This window comes from Nicrophorus vespilloides, unplaced genomic scaffold (genome assembly GCF_001412225.1).
Source record: "Nicrophorus vespilloides isolate i.1.1-1 unplaced genomic scaffold, Nicve_v1.0, whole genome shotgun sequence".
NCBI classification, from domain to species: Eukaryota; Metazoa; Arthropoda; class Insecta; order Coleoptera; family Silphidae; genus Nicrophorus; species Nicrophorus vespilloides.
Window position 1 is genome coordinate 19811 of NW_017095652.1, and position 25637 is coordinate 45447.

General features: G+C 29.3%; 1 long non-coding RNA gene across 1 annotated transcript in view; it reads right to left on the minus strand.

Moving 5' to 3' along the window:
- The window catches only part of LOC108559089, a 41013-nt gene extending 15382 nt beyond the window's left edge, over positions 1-25631 (minus strand). The window contains exons 1-2 of the long non-coding RNA XR_001890927.1: positions 25319-25631; positions 3485-3545 (exon numbers count right to left, since the gene is read on the minus strand). This is a non-coding gene — a long non-coding RNA (uncharacterized LOC108559089). The remainder of the gene's footprint in view (positions 1-3484; positions 3546-25318) is intronic.
- Positions 25632-25637: the final 6 nt, after the last annotated feature.

Below are 25637 nucleotides of genomic sequence, written 5' to 3' on the forward strand. Positions count from 1 at the left end.
TATGTACAGCCTGTTCAAACGATTCTGTTAGTCGATTTTGAACCAATTTATCACAACAAGATGCGTGTTTTTGATTATCATGAGTAGCAGTGAATTATGTATGTGCATTTTGAAAATTTCTCCATTTGTACAATGAGAAATTAAATGTTTCCTTGTGTAATTTTATTATTTATTTAGTTTGGATGCACTTTCTCGTACATCGTAAATCTTTGACGTATTTTTTAAGTGCGATTTTTTTTGCGGTACCTATCCACCGCATAAAAAAAGTTTCTGTATTATATACAAAGTTATTTGTAACATGTAAGAATTTATGAAAAGTTCAAATATTCTTTTGTGCGAATTCTTTTATACACAAAAAAAGATTTTACTGTATAATATCAATAATTCTTATTAAAAATTGTTGTATTAAGATTAATTTTAAAAAATAATGTGTAAATTTGATAACATGACGTAAAAATTGTAAAAACTATTTTTTTTTTAAATTTATACTTAAACTTTTAATATTGAAAATTATTTTAAATTAATCGTAACTAAATTAGAAATATTAAAAATTACTTCAAAATACAAATATTGTAAATTATATAAAAAGGTAGGAAGAGTATGGTTAACATGTTTATGTATTTTTCTTCTTAATGTATACAATAAACTTTATTAATTTAATGATGCACAAATTCATTTTAAAAATTGCAAATAGAGTGAAAAATTCATATCCTAATATTCAAAATTTTGTAAAAAGAAAGAGAGTTAATAAACTTTTGTTTATTTAATGTAATAAATGTTCTTTTTTCAATTTTATTTAACTCTTTAACTACTAAAATATATTCACAAAACTGGCTGTACAATTGAAAAATTTTATATAGTTATGTATATTATGAACTACAATAAATTTAAAATCTCTGGAAATATAAATAACACAATATTTATAATTTGAACATTTTATTTTATTTATTTCAGGTTTTTTTAAATTTATTCTTGTGCGATACATTTTGTAACAGTCCTATATAAAAAGTCCTATTACACTCGGGAGACCAAGTTGTAATAAATTATCTTTTTTTTCCACCTCGAACAGTATTTCAGCATATATGGCAAATTCTCTGTCTTTTTTTCATAAAATTTAATGCAGCTAAATGATCAATGGTTTCCATACTTTGTCTTTCAGTTCTAGGAGCAGAGTTCCATGTTTTTGTTAAATTTGACTCAAGACATTTTTAATAATAATTTTCAATGCGATCAAAAATAATTATTTTTATAAGCAAATTGCAAGTATATAGCACTAAATGAAATATTACTACTACACCTATATTCGAAAATAAAAAGTAGATAAAATAAATGCAGTCAATGCATCTAGGTAAAATAAGTAGTTTGTATTCAGAGATAATAAATCTTATAATAATATATACAGTGGTCAATTGGTGACAACTGTATCTCAGCATAATTCATCAAATCGTTGATTGACGACAGCCGTAGGTAAAGTGTTAATATAATGATATAAAAATGTATATAAAATTTATAATATAAATAATTTCAAAATTCAGATTGTATTATTATAGAAATGATTATTTTTTTGGTTATATGGGATGAATGTGTTTGTGGAGTGGATGGAATGAAGCAAAAACGGTTCTTTAGGTGTACGAGTCATTGGGTTTAATTAGGAAGGCATTATTTAAGGGTGGAATTGGATGGGAGAGAACGGGGCCATCGGGAATTGGAGATGTTACGGCTAATAAATTTGTTGCTGCCTTTCGTGGCTCGTAAAATTCTCGCTCTCTCCTGAAAACTTTCCACGAGATGGCTCCCTCCTTTACGACGCCCTAAAAATCTCCTTCATCTTCGACACGGTGGACAAGAAGGAATGAAAAAAGGAAAGAGCTTGAAGGATTCTGCATCTCGGCAGACGGAGGAAGTACAATTTTGCGGGCGTTCGCAATTATTTAAATTTTATCGCTCCGCTCATGGCGAGCGAGCGACCATTAAGTCTCGCTAACTTCCAGACATATTTTCCGCGCTATTACTTACATAAATTACCCCCACGGATCCTGTTTTTACTTAATAAAGCATACCTCAATCAAAGTAGCAAATAACGAAATAAACCGCAAACCACCAACTTCCAAAATGCAAGTTTCGTTTCATTTTCGACGTGGAAAACTTTGCAAACTTAATTTCCAAAATAGTTTAATCCTTCGCTTCCAGCGCCATCATTTAATTACTCAACTTTAAGTAAACTTTGCGAGTTTAACGTAGTATTCGCACTTGCCATTTAAAAAGCAGGAATCACGTTATTTTAACTAGTTTGCTGAAGTCGCGTTTGTTTGTGAAAAGAGCATCGATTTTTCGACCCCTTTTAAATTAAATTTATTATTAGTATTGTGGCGTTCGTCCTTTCAAGTCGGCGGAACTATTGTCGGTTGAAACGATGAGGATCTCGCTCTGTCTCGTCCCAACTGTCTGTCCCTTTTGTAGTGGCGCTACTATAATAATCGGAGATGGCGACGGAAACGACGAGGAGAATGGATGGGACCTGGATAAAATATGCCCTTCCCGTCGTCATCCAGGCTTTTCGGTCTCTCCCCGAAGACTGAGATGATGATAGTTATAAGAAGAATAAGAATAATGGCAATAACAATCATGGTGGTATTGCTGAAGCTCTGAAAACATCTGCCTTGCAATTTGCATAACAAATAGGAATCGGGTGGAGGAATAAGGAGGGTGGATGATGATAAATACTTCCTTTGGAACAGATCCCGGAACAAGGAAGTCTTTATTTTCTTTTTTCATCAAATATGCAACGATTTGGGGCGTAAGAGGAAATAAAAAGGGAACGGAACAGGGAAAAGAACATTTGTTCGGTTGAATCATTAAAAACCTTTTGATCAATGCTTAGATTGCTTTGTACAACAACCTTACGATCCTCTCTTTTTTATCCGTAACGAAACGGGCCAACATAAATACGATATTCCAAATTGGGACACGTATTATATTGCTATTGTCTCTAATGAATTTTGTCTTCTATGAATACAGAAGAGACCTACATAGATAATAATAGAGGAATACAAATAAGTATAACAAATAAATCAATATGTCCGACGAAATGACCTACTATAATTTATAAGATCACCTTACGTATAACTTTGGACTTTACATATATAACTTAGGTACTTTAGGTATTGTGTAAACTTTTTGGAGCGGCATGTACCATTTTTACTATGAGCCGAAATGTCTTATCAAAAAGGCTGTATTAGTCCACCCCTGGTATAGCGAAACAAATATTAGAATTGGGATTAAATAATACATATTTTGTTGTTATGTTATGTAAGAGATGCCGAAGAGGTATAGTAACTAAGGTCCATGACAATATTAATGTAGCTTTGTGTATAATCAGTAATATCAAACACAAAAACACGGCAAATTGTAATTTAATTATAGTTAATCTACTAATGCAACTTCTAATAAAAGTTAATTATTCGATGCAATATTAAGTACTTACTCTTTTCCTGTGCAATAGAAAGTTTATGTGCGTGACTTAATAATTCAGAAACCCGAAAAACCTGCAGAACAAATAGTATTATATAAGTTATCTTCTTATTATACCCAAAGTCTTTGAAAACTTTTACTAATCATACACAAATCTATATCTATAAATAGATTAACAATGCCCAACAAATAATTATACTGGTTCGTGTTTTTTTCTGATCATTTGTATAATACAGAAAAAGAACTGACCCAATAATTATTATAAAATAATATTAAATCAAATAATATCACAAGTCACATGTTACTATAATTGCAACATTAGCAAATTCCACAATATTTTTTAATCGTATTTATGAAAACAATTCTTAATAATATTAACAAAATTTATGTTAAAAAGAAAGTTTCTAATAAAAGAAAAGCATTCAATTACATCTGCACAAGTCATTTTCATGAAGAAATCATCAAAAAAAGATGAAAAATAGCCATGTTATTATTTTATATTAAAAATGAAATATATTTTCTACCATTTAGTGTTATTTGTGAATAAAAATATGGTTAACATAAAGTTTCTGATTGTAATAAAAGAAGAATAGTAAATTACATCCAAAGGAGTTATATTAGCGTAGTCCGGTTTCAATCTGTCCCGATTCTCTATATAATTTGAAAAATTCAAAACAAACGAAATTTTAATTCAGGAAAATAAATTCTAAAAACAATATTACATAAAATAAATCTTTTTTTTTTTCATTTTATACAACCACCAGTTTCAAGTTTCAGTCCGGGTTATTGGCGGTACTCACTACTGGGATTATGATTATACAATATTATCTGTAATTTGCTTCTGAATATCAATAAAAATTATTAAATCAATTTCGAGATATGGTTTTTATGTTAAAAAATAAAGTAAACCCTCGTATAACGTGAGAACGTAGTACCAATTAATCGTGTTATAGAATGATTTTAAAAGTTAATCGCATTATAGGAGGGTTCAGTGTACATTTATTTTCTACCAATTAGTCGAAATTATGTTCAAAATTATTAAATTAAATAAATGTGAAATACTTTATAGAGTAAAAACAGAAACAATAAGTGCAAACGATAAGAGAACAATGAAAAATAATACTCAGATTTTTAAGAATCAAATCAGAATTATCAATTAAACATAAAAATTCAATATGAGATGATAATGAAATCAGTTTTTACTAGTCAATTATGGGTTACAATCATTAAATCAAGTCAATTACAATAAAAGAGCACAAAGAAAATTGTAGATACTTCTCATTTTATTACTAATATGATAATATTATATAAGGATTATCATATTCAAAGTGAATTAAAATTACTTATAAATGTTTTGTGATGTAAGGCATATATTTATAATAAAACGTTATAATAAAAAAAATCTATTAATGGCAGTGCTGTAAATACATAAGTGGAATAAGAATTACTTATTCAAATTTTAGTTATTAAAAATAATTATCTATTAAACGTTCTAAGAATTTAATTAGATTTAACGTATTGCATAAACAAATATGTTTAAATCAATTATTGCGTCAAATCTAATTAGTTTCAATCAAATTCAATTAATATTCTAAAGCTGCGTTCTCACTATGTATAATGTGAAACCGATATATGTTAGGCATAGCAATTACTATCGGTTACCATGGAAACCGATGACAGTGAAACTGAACTGTCAACTGTAGTTATGCCATATGAACGCATAGTAGTTGGCATGCCTGATAATTACTAATATTGGTTTAACAAATTAAGTTGCAAATGATGTAAAAAAACAATGTTAATATATAATACAATACAAAAAATATATTACTTTTTTTGCAGGATTAAGTTCGATCTGTGTCCTCCTATGTCCTGAATATATTTTATGTCAAATTCCCAACAATGAAAATCCCGACAACCATAATCCCGACAGTATTAAAATCCTGACGCTGCAAATCCCGACAGTATCAAAATAGAGATAAATCAAATTAATTTAAAAAAAGAGTCTTGTTACTTAATACGTGAATAAAACAAAGATCGATATTATGTAACATTCATTTTCAAAAATGAATATCTGTGAATACATACTTATTACACAAATGGGTTTCTTGCATTAGAGAGAAATATTCGGTGTTTTGATACTGACTCCCGACAGTATCAAAACACGTGTAGGAATTTTAAGACTCTCGAGATTATGATTGTCGGAAATTTGATCAGAACCTTATTAATTACAATCGGTTGCCGTGGATACCGATAGTGAAATCAAACTGTCAACTGCAGTTATACCATATAAAGGTATAGTAGTTGGCACGCCTGAAACATATTAATGTCTCTTGTCACGCATATTTTGTATGCGGTATAACAAAAAAGCTTATAAATGATGTAAGAAAATACATTTTAATATTGTTTTCATGTATAATTTTCCAATACAAAAAAAAACAAGTTCCGTGTTTTGTAGCGTTGAATTCGAGCAGCAAATAACGGCTTCAATTGTACATCTCGTGCGAGGGTGTAATTCTACACCTGACGTTTCGTTTTCGTTCGCTTTCTGGCAACCCAAAACAACCAAACAACCCTCCCATCAAGGTGGAATAAAAAGAAAACAAACTGCAAAAACCACAACAAACTAGAACGGTAAGAGAACATCATCGCACGGAAATGAATTTAATAGGCGCATGGGAAAAAGACGGAGCTGAGGTAAAAATAGAAGTAGAAATTCCGCATCCGCAATGTATTCAATTATTTATTTATTTTTTCAACGATAATGGAATGCGCATAAATCCGAACAATGGTGCGGTAAACACGACCAATTCTTCGATATCTTTCTCCTTTTTTTGCTTTGGAAATTTGTACTTGCACTTCGACGCCTCAAGATCGCTCAAGGATAACAATGCGCAATTACGCAATTGGAAACAAGCGTAACAACTGGTGCGAATGATCGGTTTGCTGTTGAACCTAATACTTCCTGGATAGGGTCAAATTTTTACTCACTTCGAAACCTTGAATTTGATAGTTGTCGTAGATCGATTTATTTACATTTATTTTCTTATAGCTTACTTATAAGAATAGGTCACATTTAACAATAGATTGGCGGAACTTATTATCCGCACTATGCGAGGTATTCCTAACCGAAGAATTGTTTAATTCATATTATAAGTCAATAAATTTATTGAATATTCTAAATCTTAAACATGAAACTCATGAAATAAATAAAATTGAAGTGTTCGATAAATCATCAATTTTTCATACGAACTTATTCTAACCAAAAATTAAAAATGTTTATGTCAAATGTAAAAAACTTAAAATTGCAAAATATAATATAGTTTTTATTTTTAATGTTACCATGGTTGAATGAGTATCATTTATTTATAAAATTTAAATAATACATAATATAGGGTGTGATACAAAAAATGCAGACTGTTATGGGCTTTAGCCTCTTTCAGCCTCTTAATAACAGAAAGTTTTACAAAAAAAAATCAACAATAATAATAAGAAAACAAACAAATAATAAGAACACAAATAAATATTAGTAACAATCACTTCACTGCACAAAAAACGAATGTTTTACATCACTGAGGGGGAGTGTTTTTTAAAGTCTTGGAGAAGTTGCTTAATGTGGGGTCGTTGGATTTAGCGTAGGACGCCAGCACGGCAGGGGGGTGAGGGATTTTTTCCTTTGGGACTTTGGAGAATGTTGCCCCTAAAGGGGGTTTGAAGAGTGAGAGGGTGGGATGATCTTGAAGGGCTATGCGTGAAGCGAGTCGGCCTTGGAGTTTTTTAATGTATTCGAGGATGTTTGGGAAGGTGACCAGGTTATAGAGGGTGGAAGAGGGTGTCGGTAGTGAAGGCGAAGGATTTTGCGAATGCATTTGCGTTCAAACTGAAGGATTCTTTTTAGTTGTCTGGGTAGAGCAATGGTGTAGTATGTTATGGGGATGTTACCATGGAAACCTATGACAGTGAAACTCAACTCTCAACTGTATTTATACTATATGAATGCATATGTCTCCTTGTCACGTGGTTCATGTATGTTTATGTACGTCAAAAGTAAAAAACTTATAATTCCAAAATATAATTCAGTTTTTTTTATTGTAAATATAATGTTAAATTATAATTTAAATTATTTTCATGTATAATATGTCCTATAATAATAAACATAATATATAATACACATGCTTCTATACATATCAAAAGGGACACTAATTTAATTTTATATGAAGTTAATTAATATTCTCTAACTTATATATAATTATTTATTTACTAGTTTTTATTCTCCTTAATTTAGTCAGAAGTTTTTCTACCCAAGATATTTGTAATTTTGTTAGTAATTTTGTATTGTTTCTCTTTCCTTTCAACAATACATATAACAAGTATTATTATATAAATATTGTCCGGTATGTTGTTAGTTAATACGTTAATGGACATAACTTGATAAATCATACATTTTCCACCAGATTTATCTAGATATTTTCAAAATGAAGACATGCTAATTAAATGATTAGCATGGTTTCAATTTGGAGAATCAATAAAGTAAATGTTAGTAAACATGAGAATAATTATATTTGATAAATAATATCTATAATTTATAATTAATAAATCATCATGTACCATCAGACAACTGTTCCCTAATCTCAATATACCAACTAAGGAACAAAAAATGAAATCTAAAAGATTCATAAAAATAGGTATTGCAATGGTTGATGACTGGTTCCATGTCAGTTTTATCAGTTAAAATTATTTAATCTTTGAAGTAGTAGAAGTAGAAACATTTACACCTCGAGGAAATTTGGTAATGAAATAGGTCTTTTTAGACCCCATCATATGGAGACAAGCAGTGATTAATATCACGTTGGAATCGAAGAGTTCGTTCAACATTTGAGTCATTTTGTACATAATGATTACCCAATTTTCATCACAATTCAGGACATTATCAACTAGTTTTATCAACCATGCCTATTCAATCATATTCACTCGAATCATTATCAGCCACAAGTTCTATAATATCACCTTCAGTAAAATAAACTGATGCACAATTGAAGCAGTTTTATAAAAAAACACAACCACACTATTTACAACAATAAAAATATCTCCGTTCACATTCACAGCACGCGTTACACATGTTCGATTCATGAACCATGTGACAGATTGAAATATAACTTCCACCTAGTGCCATAAATATAAACTATATCTTATAATTAAGATGGAATAGTATATAGATTGGAGTTAAAAATGTTCCTTTTGATTATGGTCAGTTTATTTTCAACATTTATTTTTTAATTTTTTTATGTGAAAACCTGTAAAGAAAATACCGTGTATGACGAGTGATAGGCGTATTTGTAATACTTCTTCATTCACACTGTTTGTCATTAACTCTTTGAAGGACGGTGGTACATGCAATATAGCACTTTTTGAACATGGCTAGTAGAGTCTAGAAAGTTGTGTACAGATTTACAAGTCGAACAACCCGAAGCAATCTTTAAATACAGTGCTTATAATTTTAAAGATATTTTAATATGTACTGAGCTTATGTGTGCAACTGCTATTAAAGTGCTGACTGTACGTTCACTCTCATTTTGATAAACAAGCTGATTTCATATAGTGCCTGCATAAAATTTAACTTTGAAACCACTGATGTAGGTGGAGACCTTAGTGTCGTATCAAAAAGGTGAGTGTGCATCGGTGACCATGAATAAGCACTTCTTTTTGCATATCAGTAATTTGTTTTATATTTTTTTTAACTTTAACACATACAAAAATAAACAATACAAAAAGAAACTTAACTCTAAAATGGGGTAGACTAATATACTAATGTTTTTGGAAATTATTTTTAGTTTACTCAATTAAATTGTACTTTGTTTTGTAATTTTCTAACCTGTCACTATAGTGAATATTGTTGTAACAACATCCCATTAATTTCAATTAGAAAATGTATATAATTATTATTTTCACATAATATATCAATAATTAGTTATAACATTGCCGTAAATGATGATTAAATGAATTTGCAATATATATTTATTTTTCTACATTATGTAATTATCGATGTAATAATTGTATTATTAATTAAACTTTAAATAACAATGTTTAAACACATTAATTGAAGATGAATTAATTGCTTTAGACTTTACTCACCAATTCTAATAAAATTGCGCTTGGAATTACTTATATTGATGATTCCCTAGAAAAGTTTCCAAAAATAAAAACGTCTAATCCGATTATCTTGATTTCGCAACAGCTCAAATTAGATTAGTAGATTATTATTTCTTCACCCCTATCCAATTTCTAGCCGTGACAATAACGATAATATAGCAAACGCAGCAAAAAAGTGTCGACTCGGGACGACAATAATCGAAAATCCGGAAAGATTGTCCATTTCCCCGGGCCTCCGACCTTTTTTTCTGCCTTTATCGCACCCCCCAAAAAGCAATAGATGAGACACACGGCCTCCGAAAAGGGAATACACACATATATATATAAAAAAAAGGACCAGAACGAAAATCCGAAACGAAATGACGGGAAGAGAAGCGTAATAACGGCGAAACCGATTCAGGCTGACGGCACAGACAAAAGCTGCAGGAATAAATGGGTATTAAAGCTTCTCTTTTTTGTCCCGCTCGAAGCTCTTCGCAACCGCTGATTTTCCAATAAAATTAGCCTCAGCAAATAGCCTTTCTAATACCACCAAATAGATTATTGATTATTTATTTTTGTGTCATTCCCATTAGGTTGATTATAAACTGCCAATTAAACTTCTCTGCGCTTTTTGTAGATTGTTTATTTTGTATATTTTGTAGTAAGAACAGTAACTGACTCAATAAATAGCACGATAGAATCTGTTTACCCTCTAGTTGTATGCTAATCCTGACTTGATAATGGCCCCTGAGTGGCAATACATTATCTACAAGGTGATGCATAATTCAGGCTCCATTTCGGGGGTAGAGACATGCGATAGGATTACCAGCGAAATCGAAAACTGGATGACACGAAATGGTAAATTTGTTTTTGCCCATGGGATATTTTGCTGTTATGTTTAACGAGCCATTATTTTCGAATTAATTCCGAAGTAACATCGATACGTCGCCGNNTGTGTGTGTCGTCTCGTTGTGAGTTTATTCGCGCCGCGTAATGAATAATACAAAAATCTGATCTATTTATGGTCCCTGACGACGACCATCGTGGACAATTGTTACACGTAACATGTGGTTACCATGACGATGAATGACTGTAAATAGTGAGGCGTCAATGCGATCGGTTATCCCTTAAGCTAGCGGACGGAGATGGGACGATTGATGAAGAATCGATACTTAACTGCGGATTTGAATATATCTTTAAAGACTTTTACATCCTCAGAGACGGAGGATATATCACATCCACAGCGACATTGGATTGTCTGACCCATATTTGTTTGGCAGCGACATAAAAAAAACGACTGCTACTATTACAAGGTTTGATACTACGTTCTATTTTTGGTTTTCTTTCCGCGCGTTGGGACAATGATGAGCAGCTGACACTTTTCAAAATTATTAAAGTCAGCTAAAAACATAAATAAATACTTAATGCAAAATTATTATTATTTTAAATTATATAAAAATTAAGGAAATTAAAACTTTATAATATTGTTTAAAATCCATATTTTTGATTTTGATTGATTTAATACATTGAATATATTTTATTTTATAGGAAATTGTTTGTAAATTTATTGTGTCAGTTGTCCTTCAAAATAAACACATTTACGAAATCTGAACAATGTCAAATTGTCGTGTCCATAAATCTATTGTTAATTTTCCAACATTGAAGGTTTGCAGAAATCTTAAAAATACTTTTATATTTTCATCATACTAAGATTTTGTAAAGTTAAAAATAATTTCACAACTATTGTTATCTCAAATTTTATTCATAGTCTTAATCACTACAGAATCAATATAAAAACATTATCGCATTATTTAAATTAAACATACATTTATGTATATATTACTCCTTTATATTATTAATAAAACAAAACGTTGTTTTTGAAAATTTCAAAACCATCTATATTTTAGCAAAACAAAAATCAATCCTAAAAAAAAAATTATTCGTTTTTCTCCTTTATACAGTCAAGTCTGTTTTTGCTTGTTTTATTTTGAAAGTCCTCGATTAGTGCGGTTTCAATCAGTAGAAGAATTGGCGGAATTAATCAGTATATTAACAAACGTAACTTGAATAGTTAACATAGAATATGTCTATGTTAACTATTCAATAATATTCTGATAATGTAAATATTTTACTTAGTTCAATATGTTTGAATGAAAATGCATTGAAAGCAGCATTGGATTAAAGCTTTAATCCTGTTTCCTTGCGACTGTTCAATTACCATAATCCAAAATTAACCTAGTTACGCGTTTTTTTTTGGTTGTATATTTCTTTATTAAAGTTTATTTATCGCTGTTGTCGTGAAGATAATGTAAATTGCATTTCGAAGATGAAATACACTCATTCTTTGAACAGAGCGCAATTTGAAATCATCTCGTTTTTGCGCGAACAGTAATAATGCAACAACAATGGAGACTGTAAATGGAGCTGAAGGAGGAGACGGAGATAAAGAGCAAGAGGGAGCTTCTAAATTAATGAAAAACATCCATTTGCGCATCAGCTCCTTTAGCAAACGCGTAATCATTGTATTTACTCCACCGACGTAATGCAAACATTAGTATGAAAATTGACTCCAGCGTTTTTAATTAAAGCAAATATTATTAATACGCTCATGCAAATAATTATTAATTATCGTTAATATTAATTCGTCGATAAGTTAACCAAGCATTTAATTAACCGATGCTTGCGGTCCACCAAAATAATCTAATTATCAATAATGATAATACAATTATAACCACAATGAAATTAAACACTACGAATTTGAATATACATGATTCACTATTTCCACATTATTTATTACATACTACTAGGAAATACAGGATTTCCTGGTTTGGTTATTGTACGGTCAACATATATTTTTGTTTCTTTTTTAATTATGGATCTTATTTACTATGCGAAGACAAAAACAAACGTAATAGTTTGTTATATATTATATCCACAATTTGCAAGTAAAAATAATATTTCTAAATTAGTTAGTTAGTTACCTTATTTGCATTGAAGTTAAATTCATAATAAGCAATAATGTTTGTCAATTCTTTTCTAAATCAGTTTTTATGATAAATTTGTAATAGACCTATCCCTCGTTTTACACGGTACTATTTTTAGACGTTTTCACTTTTTAAATAAAATTATTAAATAAAATAATTGTTGAAAACCGGTTTTCTAAAACTCAAAAACTAAATAAATAATAATAATTAAACAGTGAGTTAAATTTATTTTGAGGTGTTCTATATGTCGAATTTGATAACCTATTTTTAAGTTAAAGAAAACGGATCTAGATATTTATTATATGCAATGTGTATTTTCTCATTTTGATTGCCCACAGTTTTTTTTATTTGAAATAAATAATTTCATAATGTGTTTTTTCAATTTTGTATTTATATTATTAACGTTTGTATAAAAAAAATCACCTTAAATTGCATCGAGTATTTAGTATTTGAGCGCAATTTATTAGGTTATCTTTACCCTAAGGTAATAACTTAATATAATGACATACATTCATCTAAGTTGGTACAAATGGATGCATCTTATGTAATAGTCGTTTCATGATAGCAACAATAAGTTCAAACATTAGAAAGAATAGTATATTGTCATCTGACAGACATTTATGTCTTAAATAAACGTACTTCCACTTACGGCAATGTCCATAAGAAACTAAATATAGTGAGATGAAATATGTAAGTCTGTTTACAATTTCCACGTTTATATTTGTGAGAAAAATGAACCTATTCGCATAAAAAAATATAAAATATTTCAATCTGTGATCGGGATTCATTATTATCAAATATAATCAGATTTATACGGTGAATGTACTTGGTACAACTGACAACAATATTTGAAACAGTTACATCATAACAATCATTTTCATGTGTTTTTTTTTGTTATGAATTACATTTTTTTTGATTCTCTATCATCGAGCTTTATGAATATCATCTATAAACACATTCAGAAAATAACTTTTCTCGGATTTTTTTTTGTTATCGGAAAATAGTTAAATTTATAAATATGTAACGAATTTCCCGGGAAAAACAATGTTTCTCTGAGAAAAAGGAAAAAAATCTTAACTTAAGGTCCTTGACAATATTACAAACAGATTCCATTTTTGCAGACATAAATTGATTTTTCTTGGTAAAATTTTACACACAATAGGTAAAAGCAATAAAATATTGATATTAATAGTAAATTTTCGGATTTCCCGGGAAACATTTTATTTTACCGAGATAACTAAATAGTAGAAGATATTTTGTTCTTGGGAAACATATAGTCTAATTGGTATACATAACAATAATACTTTTAGCAGTTGTTAAATACGTTAAAGTATTGATTTAATTTGATTCAATTCATATACAGTGGAACCTCGCTTAAAGAGCATTTCGCTCAACGAGCAAAATGAATTGTAAAAAAATGACTCGCTTAACGAGCGACGTTTCGCATAACGAGTGACAATGAGAAGAGAAGTTCCGGATTCCTACATCGTTTTTAAAACTTGTGAATTTATGAATATATTTCACTATACGAGTATTTCCCTATAGTAGTAAAAATCCGGAAATTAAACGGATTAAACTCGTTAAGCGAGGTTCCACTGTATATGAAACTTTTATAGAGAAAACCTTCAAAGTAATAATGACGTCGATAAACGGGACGAAAAGTTAGAAACAGAAGTTCAGAATGGAATGCGGAGAACGGCGTTACCTTATTTGCAGCAAAAACAATTGCAACTGTCTAATAGCAGTTAGTGTCGGTGTGTTACGAAAACGGAAGGAAAACGACGTTTTTCCCGGAGGACCGGTTAAAGCATGAAAATAGAATGTGGTAAGGGTCGGGGAATGGCGCAGACGGAAAACGATGGAAGAACGAAGAGAGGGAAGCATTTAGCAGCGTGTAAACTGATGATGTCGACGCCAACTTTTGGAAACGTTAAAAACAATTGCAGACCGGAAAAATTAATCGCCTCTCAAAGGCCTTTGAAAAAAACCAAACGAACTCAAACGACAGAAGAAGTGAAAGAGATGCCACTTGCATTTCCCAAAAGAAAATTGTGGTATAGGCAGGGCAGCATTAGCGAATGCGCCTGACAAAAACAACAACAACAACAAAATTGTGATGCTAAATTAAAATTTATCTCAAAGATTTCCTCCTTTGACACAAAATATTTTCAGCTGAAAATGAATAACATGTTTCCTACGTTTTCTTCCGACATGAATTCGTTAATGAATTAATTAATTAACTAACGAAGCTTTCGGTAATTATAAAGTTTTTCATGATTTTTTGTGTGCTAATTAAGTTTGTGGATGTCCTTGAGCGAAGGACGCAAATTCGAAATACGAGTTTTTTTTGTCTTTTAGAATTAAAAATAATCAGCTAGAAGCATTGCCCCATCGGTTCTGCAGCTGCCGCGTGGATCTTGATCGGCAGTTTTAGAAGGACGGGAAACTAATCAGTAATTTGAGATGAATTGTGTTTAAGTTTAGCGGATTATCAGATAATCGCGAAAAGAAGTTAATAATAAATACGTGATTATCGCTGGCAACGGATTTTCGTAAATGAAGAAAGTGGATTATTGGGGGAGCCGAGTAAAAGAAACTTTTAATCCCATTTTAGTCTTAAGACCTCGAGGGAAGAAAAGGGAACTGTATAAGCTTTGGGCGACTAACGAATCGTGAGTACGAAATGTTATCGAACAGAATTACGTCATTGACAATTGAACTGTGTTTAATAACGAATACGCGTAATTTTATGATGTAATTGCATAATGAGCGGCAATTATCGGTACTCATTTCAACGCAAATTGCAACCGTTCGGGGCGATGAAGTGGCTCATTTTTATATAAATTTAAGTTTGTTCAATTGGCAACACGCAACAATTATTATGATGATTCAATCGAATGGTATGATATTTATATTAAATTAAGTCTATATTTGAACTATCATAACTATTAACAAACTAAACGGAAGAAGTTAAAAGATTTACAAATTCATGTACACACTTTTTCATATATTAATACCAATCGAATCAATTAAGTTTAAACAAATTATCTTATATAACAGTGGTAGACAAATTCGGCTCTTTTAATAACGGCTGCTCCCAGTTGTCACATTGGTTAGCGGCTATGTTGTCAAATTCATTTCACGTGTAAAAATAGCAATTGTAAAGATTACTTTATTTTAATTGGATAAGTGAGAATTGGATGAGTTTAGAACATGCCTAGTAGGGCATTATTATCATTTTCTAGAAAATGTGCAGGAATTATCATTTAATATGCTAGTTAACGAATGAATCTTGATAAATTATACCATTCGATGTTGATTCAATTGACGAAGTTGTCTGATTCTGTTGTCTAAAAATGTATTGAGCCTAAAAATTTAGAAATTCCTAGCCCCTCATAGAGTTAACAAAAACTTTAGACAAATTTATTGTAAAAAATATATTTAAAAAATATAAAAATGAAATTTATATAGTTAATTTATTCAATATTCAAGAAATTAAACATATTTACGAAATGCGGCTTATGAAATTGATTTCTTACGTAAAACTACCGATAACATGATAAAATCTCCTTAAAGAAGTTTCAGTGAAAAGAAGTTTGTATTGATTACCAAAATATGCAAAGCTATTTTAAGAAATGGCTATTTTTCTCAGAAAAGGAAAGTTGAGATTACGTTCGATAAGTCCTTCTTATCGTAGTCATTTAAAAAATAACTTGTTATAAGCCTGATTATACATTTTAGTAGCTAAAAATACATTTGTACTGAGTCACCCTTTTGGTTTTCGTTCCAAATAATGACAAAATAGTGCAAGAAAAATAGACTTGTTAATTAATAGGTATCAAAGTCCTGTGCTTGAGTATTTTATATAAGTGAAAAAACGAATTAGTTACAAAATGCTGAAATCATGTTTAGAAATTAGAATAATTTAATGTTACAATTAAAATATTTTCTGATTAAATGATATTTTTTCTTAAATAAAACCACAAACAGCTAAAAAATATAGTATTTACACAAACTTAATCCATGCATGGATAAAAAAAATAGATACAAAGAAATGAACTATAGTTTTCAATACAAAAATTTACAGTATGCATTAAAATAACTCCAATACGATACCTTGCATACTGCGGGTAATCGATTCCGTACTATTTGAAAACCGGACTAATCGATAAACAGTATAAAAAGAGACTATGAATAGAAGGAAAACATAATATTGTGTACTAATGTTGTTTATTTTTCTTAATTAAAATTTAGTTTGTTTTGAAATTTTCAAACCGTGTTATAGTGAATCCCCACTGATCGAATCCGCAATATACCAGGTTTGCTGTACACCAAAATAAACTAACGTACAATTTGGTCTATGGTCTCTAGTTATAATACAAAGTTAAAGTAGAAATCAAAAATATCAAATCCACAAGGATATTCATATTGATACACTTAAAAACCGAATCAAAAAGTTTCTTTAATTGAATATTCAAATGAATACATAACTGATTTTTGTCGTCTTTATTCAGCTTCACAGTTATAAACAACTATTATTATTGCATTTTTACAATGAAAAAATGCATTAACTTCTTTGATTTTATTTCTTCTTCTTCGCTTCTAAGGCAAATAACTTAATATAATGACATACATTTATTTAAGTTGGTAGAAATTGCAGAAATGTAAGTAATAGTAATTTCATGATACCAACAATAAGTTTAAACATTATGCGTGGTATTACTGTATATTCACTAATATACAATTAATCTCTAGTTATGGTTTTAAAGAACCAGTATATTCATATTAATATAAGAAAATTCACTGTGTTTTAGTAGGTTAACATATATTTTATAATTTTTAACTCTTTGATATTTTATTATGAAAATACTCATATTTATATAACAAAGAAAAACATTGAATTAATATCACCAAATAAAAATGTAGTTAAAAGCTTCACAGTTGTAAACAACTATTATTATCGCAATTTTACGATGCATAAATGTTGATTAAAAGTGAAAAAGTACTTTAATTTCTTTGTTATTTTTTTCTTCCAATTTGTCGTTGCAAAAATAGAAAATTGTTTCCAGTTTTCACAGGAAAGAGTGAACTTTATGGAAGGCCGTTTGGGCGAATGTTTGAAAATAATTGCAATTGCCAAGTGCGGGTTTTCGTTCCCTTGACTGCGACTTAGAAAGAAAAGAAAACAAAAGAAAAGAAAACAAGAAAAACCGAATAAAACAAAACATAAAACAAACGTGAAGCCACCCAAGTCACGACTTAAAGCAACGATGAGCTCGAAGAAACCAAATGTAATTACGATGCAAAAATGTCGTCCTCGAAAGGACAAAGACGTATTTCGTTATTTGACTGCATGCATTATTATACCGCGTTCATTCAAATAAATATCCAATTTTAATTTATTGTGAATTTGCACAAATCAATACATTTATATTGGAAACGAAATTTAATTCAAATTTCTATATACACTCCAATATATTATATGAATATATTGTATATATCTTTTTATAAATATGCATTAATTGGAATCAAATTTTCCGCCAAAGTGGTAAATTCAATATACAGTTTGGAACGGTTTATTATTATTGACTTTAATTGGTTTCATGAAAATTTTGAATTAATAAACTCGAACTCTTCCTCTGCCCACGCGTCCTGAAAACCCATTACGTAGTCCCACGCTGCAGGCATAACGAGAAAGAGAAGGATAAATAGTGAAAGAGACAGAAAGAGAGAGAGGATGATGAGTGAATTTTGGCATTCCAATGTAATATCAAAGTAACGCACGCTCTGGATTGCAACCCTTTTTTTTATACCCACGTCGTTCGTTATTTGTTGCAGCGCAACGAGTGTTCAATCAATTCCACATTGTCCATAGTATATCATTATATTTATTTGTATCATATTTCTTTTTTTTCGTATAGTCACCATGGAAACTATATTAACATTTTCGAAGTGACAAATTGCTGCTTGGATCCGTTTCGGTCATACAAAACCGCAATTTTGATACAAGAGAAGATATCAGAATTATTCAAAACAATTGACTTTTACGTAGGTGAAAGGTATCATTTCAGACACTTTTAGAAAAAAAGTTTAGTTCAGATGAAATTATTTGTGTCAGTTGTCATTTTAGACTTTGATACTTTTCTATAACTAAAATGACAAACTTTCCACTAAAGCAATAACTAATAAATAGTCTGTTTACGGAGAAGTTGCTTTAGTTCAAAGAACTATGCGAAGAGATTGTTATTTTAGTTTTAAAGGTCTGGCAGTAATAATAATGAAATTAATCATTTTTCCTTACCATATCAAAAAAATCTCCTCTAAAAATTAGAAAACAATGAAATAAATATATAAAACGTGTTTCTGAAGCAATTAAAAAAACTGAAATTTATTGTTTTGTTTCTTAGTAAAAATTGAATTTCCAATACCAAACAAAACAGTACATTTTAGATTTTATTAGAGTGATTCCAATAATTAATTTAAAAGAACAAAATTTATGTTGTTAAATGTCAAAATTGGTTTTCAATAACTAAGTATGAAAATAATTCAAATATCCTTACTTTCAATTCTGCACAATTCTCAATATTTTTTTCATAATTGATATTGACCAAATCCTTTTGTTCATCTACACAAGTTAATTTTGATTGGCTCAATGAGTTTTTTTTATATAATTTTAGTATTAATATGTAAAAAATACTACCAGAATTTAAATATATGCGCAATCAGATTTTTATAAATTGTAGAATATCAGATGTTAAAGTTAGATTTTTAGAAATGTAGTATGTTCGGATCTAATTGATATGTCGTGATCTAAGTTATTTTGTCACAAATCACATAAAAAAATTACGTTTAAAGGGTTCTTGACTATATGAACTTACGTCTTCAGCAACACTTTTAAAAAATGTTTCGGAAACGAGATTTTTTAAGGTTTTACTGCTTACATTTATTCTTGAAAGAATTTTATCCCAAATAATTGTTAATAAAATGAATTCTACATCATAAAGGTTGTTTGCTATTTCTAGGTATTTCACTTTTAGATTCTAGAGATATAACAAGTAGTTTTTTTTATTTGGTTAAGCCAAGAGCGAACTTTAATTTTATTTACATTTTTTTTTAATGTGAATGATTTCACTATAAAACTTAACTGAATTAACAGAGATATTAAAATAGAAAGAAAAAAAATAAGCATATTTTGAAACTTGGTTACATAAACCGTTGCGATGTATGAGTTCCACAAAATTCGTGAAAGACGAAAGATGAATTGTTTAAAAAAAATGAATATTCGCCACAAAAAATAAACGACGTTGCATAACAAATTGTATAAATCTAGATATGCATTGAAATAAGATTGTTGATGGTTCGGTCGTAATTTTCATTGGTGTGCTACGGCCGTGATGTTCTTTATTGTATTGTCCATTGTTGCATGAATCATTTATTCCCGGCGTTATGTAATGCCGGCTATTTTTGTGGACGCAGGTCTAACTATAGCCTACATTTTTCCTTATTCTCCCTCCTTCTTTCATCGATGGGAATTAAACTGTTTACAAAAATCTTTCCATTCGCACTAATTACGCTTGTCACTTTTTTTTTGTTGTTGTTTTGTTCCATTTTTCGTTTTATGTACACGCTGTAATAGATGTAACTGCAGCATTCATCGATTAAATAAATTACATAATGTTGCGTCCTCACTGTGCGTGTCGTGAGACATAAATGTCAGTTGGACTAAACTACTACGCTGTAGTTTCCAAGTTTGTTGGTTGTTAAGGTTCATATGAAAAATGACTTTTGGAAATATCGACATTTCAAATAATATTGAATTCATTATAAACTTATAAAAAGGAACAATTTTTTTAATTGATAAATGTAATATGAATTTCAATATATTTTATAATAATTTTAGTATTTCAATATTTTCCATCCTCAAAATTTTAAAATACCAAAAATTTTATGATTTTATGGCCAGATTTATCTCATTTTTATTTAAATTTATATTTCTATTTTTGTTTGTTTTTTACCTTGGTCAATAAATTATAATTATATATATATTATTTTGAAAAAATTGTACAAAATCGAATATGATTTATAGAAAATCAAATAAATTTTATAATAATAACTAAAATCCGTATATATTTGACACTAAAGTAAAAATTGAATGAAATCATAAATAGGCCAACATTTTTTTTATAAATAAAATAGAATAACTTTTAAATTGTAATTTCATTTACAATTTTGCCTTAACAAAATATTCTTTACTCATAAGTAAATTAGTTTTACTTGGTTTGATAATTTCAAATAATAAACCGAAATTAGTCATACTTTTATTGGTTGCCTCAAATACTGAAAAATCTGGCTTCAGTATTTTTGGATTTGATATTATTCCTTAGATTTCTTACTACAAACTGGGATTCGTAAGTTTTTAAAATACATTTTATTTTAAGAAAATCTAATTTGAAAACCAGGTTTAACCAACTAAAAAAAGGGTCTAAAACATTAATCTCGAGAATTTAGAAAAAATTATTTCAGTTTACTGAAAAATCCCTATTTTTGATATTCAAACACTAGTTTTGTGAGATTTGAACCGGTTTGGGTACTACTTAATGCCTTACTTCATGCTCATACTCAAAACCAATTCAAGACAAAATATTAAATTTTTTACGGGTTTAAACCGGTTTTGTAGAAATTTTGAGATTTTAACCAGTTTTTGTACTACATGATGCCTTACCTCATGCTCATACTCAAAATAAATTCAAGTCAAAATATTAAGATTTTTATGAAATTAATTTAAAGAAAAGCTCATTAAACAAATAATTTCCACCATAAATATATACAGTAAAACCTCGCTTAACGCACTCAAAGAGACTTGAGTGTAAAAAAAACTGATCATTTATTTAAAAAAAATATAATTTTGTGTACAATTTGTTTTAGAATTTATTTTTATTATGCTGAATTAAAATTTAGTTTGTTTTGACATTTAGTGAATCCGCACTTAATATAGCGATTATATTAAATCTAGTATATAAAACCGTTTATTTAATTTAAAAAAACAGGATTTTTAATTTTACAAATTCATTGGAATAAACCACAAATCCGCTTAAATAAACGATAAAATAAATTCAATATAACATTTTTTATTTCAAGTTCAAGCGTAATGTGGTTGCTCAATTAATAATAGTAATCAACGTATTAAAACGCGCCTAATTACAGTTGCCTATCCTCTTTAACTTTACACATAATCCCCAAGGCAACCAATCAAATATTAATGATAATTAAAGTTGATCATCCTCGTTAACATTGTTTATAATCCCCATGATAACCAATCAAATTCGCGCAATTTCGACATTGATTCGTCATAATAATAAATTGAATCAAAATCATTACAACTTCCTTGCACATTTCCCCGTACATCGAATGCAATTGAAGTATTGCATAATACTTTCATTTATTTATTTATTTTTTCCCAGTTGTGTCGTTACGTATTATTTTTTTTATGGTTTCTGAGTAATACGTGTATGCGATTTTATTTTGTGTACGTATATATGCGAGCGATTTCCTCCCAGAGTCGTAAAGTTTGAAGTTTCGAATCGACTTTATCAACGGTTTATATATATTTATGGGCGGCCTTCAATTGAAATTTCTCGCACAGCCAGGCCAGAACTATGTGTTTGTATATATATATATGTTGTGTATACGAGCGGAGTAATAAAGGTTAACAGCCAAAATGCATTTAAACGGCTCCTTAACTGCCGCTAATCACTCGCACACTTGACCAAACCAGAAACGACACAAAAGGAAGATTAGATACAGACAAGCGCAGAACGCAGACGGAGAGAAAGGAAGAAGATGGAGGAATGCAGCAGCACGACGAAAATCGGAAAAAAAAATGTGTTGTCAATAAATTACCAATGCGGACAGTCCTTGATTACGCGATTATTTAAATTGTTTGTGAAATTCTCCAATAAAAAACATATACACGTATTTTCGTCATGCACTTAATTGAGTATTTAATGTTGTTTACATTAAGAAACAGAAACATTCAATTATATTTTATTTCATTTATATTTATTAATTAAAACATAGTTTAGATTTTTTTACCTATTCCATTCATTAAACGCTCATAATATAGCCATTTCGATCCAGAAGATTCGTATCTAAACAAATCTATTAATGTTAACGATGTTTTCACTAATGTTTCGTTAAATAAAATTTCTCTATTTTAAACACTAGATTTATATTCACTTTCGTTAATCATTTATTTTTGAATGGACGCAATCTCTAAGTCTGGCCAATATTAGTATTTTATAATACTAATGATTGAAAATTAATTACATAAAATAATGTATAAAAATAAACGTTTCTAGGATTAAAATTATGTCAACTTATTAATGTAAATTATCTCGAATTGAAATGTTCCGCTTATAATTAAAATGTAATCAATTACTTTGGTATACATTTTCAATTGCATCATTAAAATGTCAAATACAATTAGAAAATGCAAAAATGAATTAAGTCATCTAATGCAGTGATTCTCAAAAAAATCGGGGGATCGCAAAAAATTAATGACAGATCAATCCTGGTTGTTTTTCTACACATACCCAATCTTCGGGGGGTCGCAGAAACTTCAAAAGGGGGTAGCGGGCCAAAAAGTTTGAGAATCACTGGTCTAATGTATGGTTTTGCTTCTATTCAACGAAATTATATTGTTAGTATTTAAACAATAACAGCAATATCTCACACAGTGCGGACTAATCGCACTGATAGAGACTTCACTATATAAAAGGTCATGATAACTTTGTGTGTTATTTTTTAGATTTCATTCTTATTTTTATCTTTAGTTTGTTCAAACCGGATTATCGTGAATCCGGACTGACTGAAACTGGACTATGCTTGGTATTGCTGTACTAATAAATAAAGATTAAAATGCTAAAATATCGAAAAGATGATCATTGTTTTTCTTTGCTTTACATTCTTTCAAGAAAATGTGCATCGTGTTATTGGATAAGGCACGTATCAACGTCGATATAAAAAGTGAGTCAACTTCAACCTCGAATCAAATCATAGATTCAAATCTAAAAATGAATGACAATTAACGATGTGTTTACTAATTGTTTCATTAAAATAAAATATCTACATTTTACATACTCAAATCGTAATTCAAATAAATTACTTTTAAATTACTCTTCAAATTAAATAAGGAAATGCCAAAAAGATGATTATTGTCTGTATTAATTTGCTTCGTCTTTTTATAATCAATTTAAATTGGGTAATATATCACTAATCCATTAAAAAAAATTACAGAACGTTTACAATCCTTTCACTAAACGAACATTTTTTTTTCTATTTTAAAAACTTACTATTAAAATTGAAATAATTGTTTTAAAAATAATTACTAAAATATGAAACTGATGATCATTATATCTCTTTTATTTGTATCTTGTTTTCAAAAGTACGTCACTAGCATTTAAATAATTATTTCAAAATTATTTTTTCAAACGTATAATTATTACCTCTCTTTATTTACATTTTTATACAAGAATTTATCGCTTTATATTTAGAAAATATCAACAATTACATTTTTTTCACTAAATGTTTCCTTATTTTTTTATATTTGACAAAATACAGTCAAAACGTATCGCTTTACATTAGATAAAACACAAATATACAATTTTTTTTTAATCTGTTTTTGTTTCTATTAAATACATATTTATAATATTTTAAATACTAAACTTATTAAAAATTAATTAACAAATCATTTTTATTTTTATGTTTCTTCAACAAAAATTGTCAATATGATTTTAAAAATCACTTTTCAAAACTAATACTAAAATGTCACATATACAACATTATTGTATCACTGGATTTTCTCCTTCTATGAACCGAAGTGTGTCGCATTATATTGGATAAAGCTCGTATATATTTGTATCACCTTCCTTACATTCCCATCGATGTCGATACATAAAGTGAGTCAACCTTATCGTTTTCATTCCATTCAAGGAAGTCAGATACAAAGATTGGAATTTCGTTCAAATATTGGTAAACAATTCAATGAGGATCTCTTCTTTAACAGTACTAAATAGACATTTCTATTAACTCGTGATAAAATAAATAATAATAAAAAAAATGTAATAAACAACATAAGATGTAATTAAATTTTAAATCGTTTCTGATGATTCGTTTATTGCATTTTTACTACCGCACTTATTTAATTGACAGACTTAGCGGTAGTATAAACAGTCAACTTTGATTGATGTTATTTACATAATATTGCAATAACAAATGGAATGGAAGTCGCACAAACGTTTGATTGCCATCTGTCATCGTTTGATCAGTTGACAAACAAATTTCCAGTCCTCGTCTTAATCGATACATCTGAATTATTACAGATATTTTCCCCCGCAATACACGTACGTTTCTGCACTCAAGTATATATTTTTTTTAGTGCGGACACGAGTCGTACGTTATTTATATATTTATTTTTAATAGCTCATTGTGCAAATCCCAGCACGTCACGGAAACAAATAAAAATAATGGTATGCTCCGTTGCGAGATGGAGAGTGAAAGAAAAAAAATATATATATAAAAATAAAAGTAAATGAAACGAGATTTAAAGTCTCCGGGAAAACAATAATGGTGCGACAAACAAAAGCTGAGACGTATCAAGTCGTACGCAAACAAAAGTGCCCAGAATAAAGTAAATAAATAAATATAGAAATAAAGAAAGGAAGCTCTTTTCTTACATGTTTTTTTTGTTTCTGTAATGGTAACTCGGTAAAGGTAATCTCTGCGCTGTGGTGGTTATAATCTCGCGTCCTTGCCTTGAATTTTTTTCAAACAGCACTCACAGTTGATTAACTAATTATACATAATTCATTTATCCATGTTCATAAATTGATGATTGCTGTTGTTATTCTTCTTCAGGAATATCCACGAAACTTATTATTTCATTTATAATTTTATGCTGGGGAAGTTTTGTATTTTATTTTTTTTTAATGATGGAGACGATGACGGCGTCTAGCACTTCCGTAGTAGTCGCGCGTTGTTTCTTGTGATCCTTGT